Below are 9,565 nucleotides of genomic sequence, written 5' to 3' on the forward strand. Positions count from 1 at the left end.
TTCAAAACCAAAACAAAATTCATAAACAAGGACATAAAAAAGCATAACCTCCTAACGTTAATGTTAGGAGGTTATTTTTGAATTATGTTTCATAAGGATCAGATTGGGTAATCAGATTCAAATTTAGGGGTTATTTTACTTTTTTTTAATAACATATGTGGGTAATTTATATACAACTATAGTATGTTATTTGAATTATCTTTCGTAATGATATAGATGGGTAATTTATACGAGATTAGAGGACTAACGGTGTATATGAGTATTATCAACGATGCTGTTATTGTCTATTAAATTAAAGACTACTCCCTCCGGTTTTCTATTAGTTGTCGTTTAGGACAACGACACGGTCTCCAAAATATAACTTTATCCAATATTTTTCTGTTAAAATACAAATGAACTCTTAATATATTTATACTTTTATAAAAGTACTTTTTAGACAAATTGGTGCATATAAATATTAGGTTCCAAAACTAAATAACAAAATAGTTATTTGTAGTCAAAATTTTATAAGTCTGATTCGAACCTTATCCAAAACGACAACTAATAGGACACCGGAGAGAGTAGGTACATAAGCTTTTCAGAAGAAAAAAAAATCTAGCGCGTCCCATGATATATACTAACAATATTGTCTTTGTGAGGATGCTAAGATATAATATACCTACGTGGCTGGCATGCACATGGTGTCCATCGATGCCCGCACACGTCACACGTGCGAGCACAGGACAGAGGACGACACTTCACGCGTACGTACGCAGCCACGCAGGGTCAAATTAAAGACTGACACAGATTGTTTATATCAAAACTTACTAATTAACAGAGCTGTAGCTGTACAACCGATCGTTGACTGTCGGTGCCCCTCCGTTTACTTTCGGGTCCAGACAAGACCAATCGGGATTTTCACCTCCAACTCCAAGCATTGATACTCCATATGGCTGTGGCAAAAAAAAAAACAATCATATATACATCTCTCACTATATAGATTATGTATATGAACACGCACGCTATATGCCTCTGAGAAGAAAAAAAAAGAGTAGTACTCCCTCCGGTGTCTTATGAACACGCACGATATATGCCGCTGGATTTTGCATGAGTAATTAGGGCCCATTTGAAGTTTAAATTTGCGGGGTATTATTATTATTTCCCGTTAGCAGTACTTCTTCCGGTATCCTATTAATTGTTATTTTGGACAAGGCTCAAATCAAATTTATAAAATTTTGACTATAAATAGCTATTTTGTTATTTAGTTTTAAAATATAATATTTGAATGCACCAATTTGTCGTAAAAATATTTTTATAAAAATATAAATGTATTAAGAATTTATGTATATTTTAACCAAAAAATATTAGTCAAAATTATATTTTCTAAACGATAACTAGAGGAAACCGGAGGGAGTATACCACGGTCAGAATGGGTCGGGGGTGCAACTTGCTGAGGTGCGATCAGTCTGGCCGGAAAAAGCCAGCAAAGGCGATCAGGCAGGCTGGTGAGGCGGTACGTATTGCGTGCATATCCCTTGGGGATCGGAACCGGAGTAGTTAGCTATAGACACCCCCCGGGGCAATGCAAGGAAAGGAAGGGAAAGTGTTACGCTCTATTGCAGTGCTCAGTGGTGAATGGAAAACAACAGAGACAAATGACAGAGGGTTGTTTCTTTATTGCAGAGATAGATGTATATATAGTGTAGTACACAGGGTCCCCAAGGGGTGCGACCCTTAGGCAATAACTGCCACCAGTTGGGATTGATCACATGTGAAACCTTTTGTAACACTCCCCCTTGATCAATCCAAATACATTTGATCATCTGCAAGTTGTCATCCAATATTTGATCTCCTCAAAAACCCTGTGGGAAAAATAAGGAGTACACAATATCTTTTGGATAATGAGAATAATCTCACATTGTCTCCAAAAGAAAAATATGCTTGTAATCATCATGTATAAAAACCCCTGTAGGGAAAATTAATGATGAAGCATATAGCTTTGTTGATATTACCTCGTTAAAAACTTTGAATGAGAAAACCTTAGCAAGGCAAAACTCATACAAAGAAAAGAGTGTAATATGATGGTTTAATACAGGTTATATATCATGGGGAATTACTCCCCCTGAACCTTGCAAGCTCTTAAGTCTTCTCATACCAATCCCCTCAACACATTTCTGAAATGTAGAGTATGGTAGAGATTTTGTGAATAGATCTGCAAGATTATCACAAGACTTTGTTTGCAAGATGTTTATATCCCCTTTTTCCTGAAGTTCATGGGGATAAAACAGTTTAGGAGAAATATGCTTATTGATATTGCTCTTGATATAACCCGTATCCATCTGAACAACACAAGCTGAATTATCTTCATAGATAATTGTTGGTGAGTCAAGAGAACCAATACCACAAGTTGTGAGTATATGATTCACCATTCTACGAAGCCATACACATTCACGTGATGCTTCAAATAATGCAATTATTTCAGAATGGTTGGTGGACGTGGTCACCAAAGTCTGTTTAGACGATTTCCACGAGATGGCAGTTCCACCTTGTAAGAATACGAATCCTGTTTGCGATCGGCCATTGTGGGGATCAGATAAATAGCCAGCATCTGTATACCCAATTAAACTAGGATCATTACTTCTCTTGTAAAAGAGTCCTAGATCCTTTGTGCCATTTAGGTATCTGAAAATATTCTTAATGCCAACCCAGTGTCTTTTCGTTGGGGCAGAACTGTGCCTTGCTAACAAGTTTACTGCAAAAGCAATATCCGGCCGGGTATTGTTAGCAAGATACATCAATGCACCAACAGCACTGAGATATGGGAACTCCGGTCCCAATGTCTGTTCCTCATCATCCCGTGGTCTGAATGGATCTTTCTTTAAATCCAAAGATCTGACCACCATAGGAGTCTTTGAAGGATAAGACATATGCATATTGAATTTTTCCAATACCTTTTGGGTATATGTACTTTGATGTACAAGGATTCCAGAAGGTAAATGCTCAAGTTGTAGACCTAAGCAAAATTTGGTTTTACCCAAATCCTTCATCTCAAATTCCGTCGTTAAATGATGACGTGCTTCATCAATATCAAGTTTATTTCCTATGATGTTAAGGTCATCAACATAAACTGATATGATACAGAATCCCACTTTGGATCTTTTGATGAAGACGCACGGGCAATCATCATTTTTCGTGTATCCCTTACGTAAAAGGAATTCACTCAATCGGTTGTACCACATTCTGCCCGATTGTTTTAAGCCATATAATGACTTCTGCAACTTTACACAATACATGTTGCGCTTTGCCTTTGGATTCGGTACATCTATTCCATCAGGAACTTTCATGTATATATCAGAATCCAGTGACCCATAAAGATATGCGGTCACTACGTCCATCAACTGCAAAGATAGACGATTTTGCACTGCCAATGATATTAAATATCGGAATGTTATTGCACTCATGACTGGTGAATAAGTTTCGTTGAAATCAACGCCGGGTCTTTGCGTAAACCCTTGTGCTACTAGCCTTGCTTTGTATCTCACTACCTCACCATTTTCATTTCGTTTCCGAATGAAAACCCACTTATATCCCACAGGGAAGATATCACGTGGTGTAGGTATTACAGCAGAGAAAACTTCTCTTTTGTAAAGCGAGGCTAACTCCGCTTCGATTGCTGCCTTCCATTTGATCCAATCCGAGCGCTTGCTGCACTCTGCCATGGTCTTTGGATCTAGATCATTTTGAAGGTCCTCAGCAATCTGCTCGGAGAAATATATGTCGACATTGGTAGCTTTTCTATCATATGTTTCACCAGTCTCAACATAGTTGATGGCAATTTCATCATTCCTTAGAGACTCATCAGAATTTCCCAAATTGATGTGTCTAGGATTTTCCGATGTCCCAGCCTCGGTTATGTGCACATCCGAGCTGGGTTGTGGATCATCACAATCCACATGATACATTGTATCATATTGGTGTCCTTTTGCATTCACTATTGTTCTTTGCTTCTTAGCAACAGAACAGCGCTTATTCACCATACTTCTCCTCTCTAGGAGTTGAGTGGCCTTACTCGGTACTTCCACTCTTTCTGGTGCATTCCTAGCAGGAATGAATGATTTAGTGACACCTTTGTAATTAGTGAATGCATCTAGCAGTTCATTTGCAAGTCTTTGCAAATGTATAATTTTCTGAACTTGCAGTTCAGTTTCTGAAGTACGTGGATCAGAACCTGGAACACTTTGAGTATTCCAATTTATTTCCTGGCATTCTTTTTGGTACATAAATTCTCCCCCTAATGCCGGGAAATGTTCCTCATCAAAGATAGAGTCAGCAAAACGGGCTGTAAATAGATCCCCTGTTAAGGGTTCTAAATACTTAATGATCGACGGAGATTGAAATCCCACATAGATCCCCACTTTCCTGTGTGGGCCCATAGCTGTTCTCTGAGGTGGTGAGATTGGAATGTATACACAACATCCAAATTTGCGCAAATGGGAAATACTTGGAGGATTTCCACGTACCATTTGTATTGGGGATGTTGAATGGTATGCAGTTGGTCGTAATTGTATAAGGTCAGCAGCGTGCAGGACTGCATGACCCCAACACGACGAAGGCAATTTGCAATTCATCAATAATGGCCTAGCGATGAGTTTAATCCTCTTGATTAGTGACTCAGCCAGACCATTCTGGGTGTGGACATACGGTACCGAGTGCTGTACTTGAATCCCCAGCGCCATACAATAATCATTGAATGCCTGAGATTTGAATTCAGCAGCATTGTCCATTCGGATTGAACTAATCCGATGTTCAGGAAAATTTGCCTTTAACTTGATAATTTGAGACATTATCTTGGCAAATGCATGGTTGCGTGTTGATAGTAAACACACATGTGACCATCTAGTAGATGCGTCAATCAGTACCATGAAATACCTGAACGGCCCAGAAGTTGGCATAATTGGCCCACAAATATCTCCTTGAATCCTTTCAAGGAATTTAAGCGGTTCAGCTTTAATTTTGAGATATGATGGTCTCAAAATAAGTTTCCCAGTTGCACATGCGGTGCAAACAAAATCCTGAGATTTGGGAAAACTTGTTGTGGGCAGATTATGGCCAATTGAATTGCCTGTAATTTTCCTCATCATCCCTACGCCAGGATGACCAAGTCGATCATGCCAAATCTGGAATGCATCAACATCTTGGAAAATTACCTTGTATGCAACATGTGCATTGCTTTTAATATATGTATAGTACAACCCTGACGTGAGTGATGGAATTTTCTCGCATATGCGCTTGCCATATTTATTCGGCTTGGTCAAGAAGAGAAACTCTTCTTGATTTTCATCATGGGTTTCAATATGAAATCCATTTTGCCGGATATCTCTAAAACTTAGGAGGGTACGTGTAGAATCAGGATACAATAATGCATCCTCGATCACAATTTCAGTACCCATGGGGAGTGTAATAGTTGCTCGACCAGAGCCAACTATCACAGCATCGCGTCCGGCGATGGTCAAAACTTTCCCATCTCTTTTCTTAAGAGTCTGAAAGTATTTGATCTCCCTAAGTATAGAGTTTGTGGTACAACTGTCCACAAGGCATAATTCCTCTTCCGTCGAGTTGTCATCATTATGCATCTATACATAAATAAAAATTCTGAATAAGAATTTGTGTGATGCAACTTAGTACTATACATAACATGATATTTAAATATCACAATGTCGAAACAATATTACAATAATGGTATGGCGACTCATCCAATGAGTTCGCATTACACACAGGACCCAACACTGGTCTTGTAGAGTGTGTTACATCTCAACACATGAGATTGTATACCTCTACTTATTACAACAACATTATAAAGACAGTATAGAACAACCACACAAGCCACAGTGATCATGATCAAATCTCCAAGCATGAGAGATTTATGCCAAATCTCCAAATGGATCCTTTGACATATACTCAATGATCATATCATCAGATTCATCTTCTTGCAGAAGTGGAGGCTTGTTGTCAACCCCATTGAGGTGCTCTTTAGCAAGAGTGTTCTTCAGGTCACCAGAAGCCAGTGAAGAACTTCCAACCTCAATTGGTGCTTCAGTAGAATTGAAATGAGCCTCAAAACCAGGCTTATCAGACTTTGGCTTCTTTAGGGATTGTTGATACAAAAGAACAAGGTGCTTAGGGCAAGTGCAGTTGAAAGGGAATTAGGCTTACACCTAGTTCCTAAATAGTTTTGGTGGTTGAATCGCCCAACACAAATAAATTGGACTAACTAGTTTGCTCTAGATTACATGTTCTACAGGTGCCAAAGGTTCATCTACAACTATACTAATTCGACTGTCCGGAATACCGTAGATTATTCCGGACAGGAGAAGCTTTTTGGAAAAACAGGCCAAGCGCGGACCGTCCGGGCCCTTGCGGCGGACCGTCCGCGACACGAGGATGTCACTCGGCCAGAACCAATGCAAAAATCCAAGTCTGTGCTATGGACTGTCCGGAGGAAAAGCAAAGACCGTCCGAGCCCTTGCGCGGACCGTCCGGCCTCTGGCGCGGACCGTCCGGTAGGTGAGAAACCGAAAAACCCGAAGGTAACGGGTTCGGAGAAATGAATTATAGCGGCCTCGCGGACCGTCCGGACCAGGCGGGCGGACCGTCCGCGACTGGCTCTGTCTGACATCTGACGACGCATTAAATGCAATATAGCCGTTGATATAGCCGTTACTGCTGACCGTTGCATTTTCAGCCGTTGATCTACAGGGGCGGACCGTCCGCACCAGGAGGGCGGACCGTCCGCGCTCAGCAGAATGGTCCAACGGCTAGGAAGTGGTTGGTGGCTATAAATACAACCCCAACCACCTCCATTCACATCATCCAAGCATTCCAACCTTCAACATTCAATACAAGAGCTAGCAATCCATTCCAAGACACATTCAAAGCCTCCATCTCTCCAAGGTTCACAATTGAGAAAAGAGATCATTAGTGATTAGTGATTTGAGAGAGAAAGTGATCCGTGTGTTATTTGTCGCTCTTGTCGCTTGGCTTTTTCAATCGTGCTTTCTTGATTCTTTCATTGAAATCAAACCCACTTGTAATTGAGGCAAGAGACACCAAACTTGTGGTGGTCCTTGTGGGAACTTTGTGTTCCAAGTGATTGAGAAAAGAAAGCTCACTCGATCCGAGGGATCGTTTGAGAGAGGGAAGGGTTGAAAGAGACCCGGCCTTTGTGGCCTCCTCAACGGGGAGTAGGTTTGCAAGAACCGAACCTCGGTAAAACAAATCTCCGTGTCTCACTTGCTTATTCGCTTGGGATTTGTTTTGCGCCCTCTCTCGCGGACTCGTTTATATTTCTAACGCTAACCCGGCTTGTAGTTGTGTTTATATTTGTAAATTTCAGTTTCGCCCTATTCACCCCCCCTCTAGGCGACTATCAATTGGTATCAGAGCCCGGTGCTTCATTAGAGCCTAACCGCTCGAAGTGATGTCGGGAGATCACGCCAAGAAGGAGATGGAGACCGGCGAAAAGCCCACTACAAGCTACGGGAGCACTTCATCGGAAGAGTCCCGCACCAAAAGGAGGGAGAAGAAGAAGAGCTCCTCCAACAAAGGGAAGGAGAAGAAATCTTCTTCTCACCACAAAGAGAAGAAGGAAAAATCTTCTTCCCACAAGCCGCATCGGAAAGGCGATAAGCACAAGAGGATGAGGAAGGTGGTCTACTACGAGACCGACACTTCATCAACTTCTACCTCCGACTCCGATGCGCCCTCTGTCACTTCTAAGCGCCAAGAGCGCAAGAAGTATAGTAAGATTCCCCTACGCTACCCTCGCATTCCTAAACATACACCTTTACTTTCCGTCCCATTAGGCAAACCACCAACTTTTAATGGTGAAGATTATGCTATGTGGAGTAATTTGATGCGATTTCATCTAACCTCTCTCCACAAAAGATTATGGGATGTTGTTGAGTATGGTGTACAGGTACCATCCGTAGGGGATGAGGACTACGACACGGACGAAGTGGCCCAAATCGAGCACTTCAACTCTCAAGCCACAACCATTCTCCTTGCCTCTTTAAGCAAGGAGGAATACAACAAAGTACAAGGGTTGAAGAACGCCAAGGAGATTTGGGACCTACTCAAGACGGCGCATGAGGGTGATGAACTCACCAAGATCACCAAGCGGGAAACGATCGAGGGGGAGCTCGGTCGCTTCCGTCTTCGCCAAGGGGAGGAGCCACAAGACATGTACAACCGGCTCAAGACCTTGGTGAACCAAGTGCGCAACCTCGGGAGCACAAAATGGGATGACCACGAAGTGGTTAAGGTTATTCTGAGAGCCCTTATTTTCCTTAACCCTACTCAAGTACAATTAATTCGTGGCAATCCTAGATATACACAAATGACCCCCGAGGAAGTCATCGGGAATTTTGTTAGTTTTGAATGCATGATTAAGGGCTCCAAGAAGATCAACGAGCTTGATGAGCCTTCCACATCCGAGGCGCAACCCGTGGCCTTCAAGGCAACGGAGGAGAAGAAGGAGGAGTCTACACCAAGTAGACAACCAATTGACGCCTCCAAGCTCGACAACGAGGAGATGGCCCTAATCATCAAAAGCTTCCGGCAAATCCTCAAGCAACGGAAGGGGAAGGACTACAAATCCCGTTCCAAGAAGGTTTGCTACAAGTGTGGTAAGCCCGGTCACTTTATTGCTAAATGTCCATTATCAAGTGATAGTGACAGGGACAACGACAAGAAGGGCAAGAGGAAGGAAAGGAAGAAGTACTATAAGAAGAAGGGCGGCGATGCCCATGTTTGTCGGGAGTGGGACTCCGACGAAAGCTCAAGCGACTCCTCCGACGACGAGGACGCCGCCAACATCGCCGTCACCAAAGGCCTCCTCTTCCCCAACGTCGGCCACAAGTGCCTCATGGCCAAGGACGGCAAAAAGAAGGTAAAATCAAAGTCCTCCACTAAATATGAAACATCTAGTGATGAGGATGATAAAAATGAAGAGGATAACTTGCGTATTCTTTTTGCCAACCTTAACATGGAACAAAAAGAAAAATTAAATGAGCTAATTAGTGCTATCCACGAAAAGGATGATCTCTTGGACTCCCAAGAGGACTTCCTAATCAAGGAAAACAAGAAACATGTTAAGGTTAAAAATGCTTATGCTCTAGAAAGAGAAAAATGTGAAAAATTATCTAGTGAGCTAAGCACTTGCCATGAGATTTTAGACAACCTTAGAAATGAAAATGCTAATTTGTTGGCTAAGGTTGATTCTCATGTTTGCATTGATCCTAGAAATAATGATGTTGATTTGCTTGCTAGGATTGATGAATTGAATGCTTCCATCGCTAGCCTTAGAAATGAGAATGAGAAATTAATTGCTAAGGCTAAGGATTTTGATGTTTGCAATACTACTATTTCTGACCTTAGAACTAAGAATGATTTGTTGCATGCTAAGGTTATTGAATTAAAGTCTTGCAAACCCTCTACATCTACTATTGAGCATGTGTCCATTTGCACTAGATGTAGAGATATTAATGTTGATGCTATCCATGATCACCTTGCCTTAATTAAAAAACAA

This window comes from Zea mays, chromosome 2 (genome assembly GCF_902167145.1).
Source record: "Zea mays cultivar B73 chromosome 2, Zm-B73-REFERENCE-NAM-5.0, whole genome shotgun sequence".
Taxonomy (NCBI): Eukaryota; Viridiplantae; Streptophyta; class Magnoliopsida; order Poales; family Poaceae; genus Zea; species Zea mays.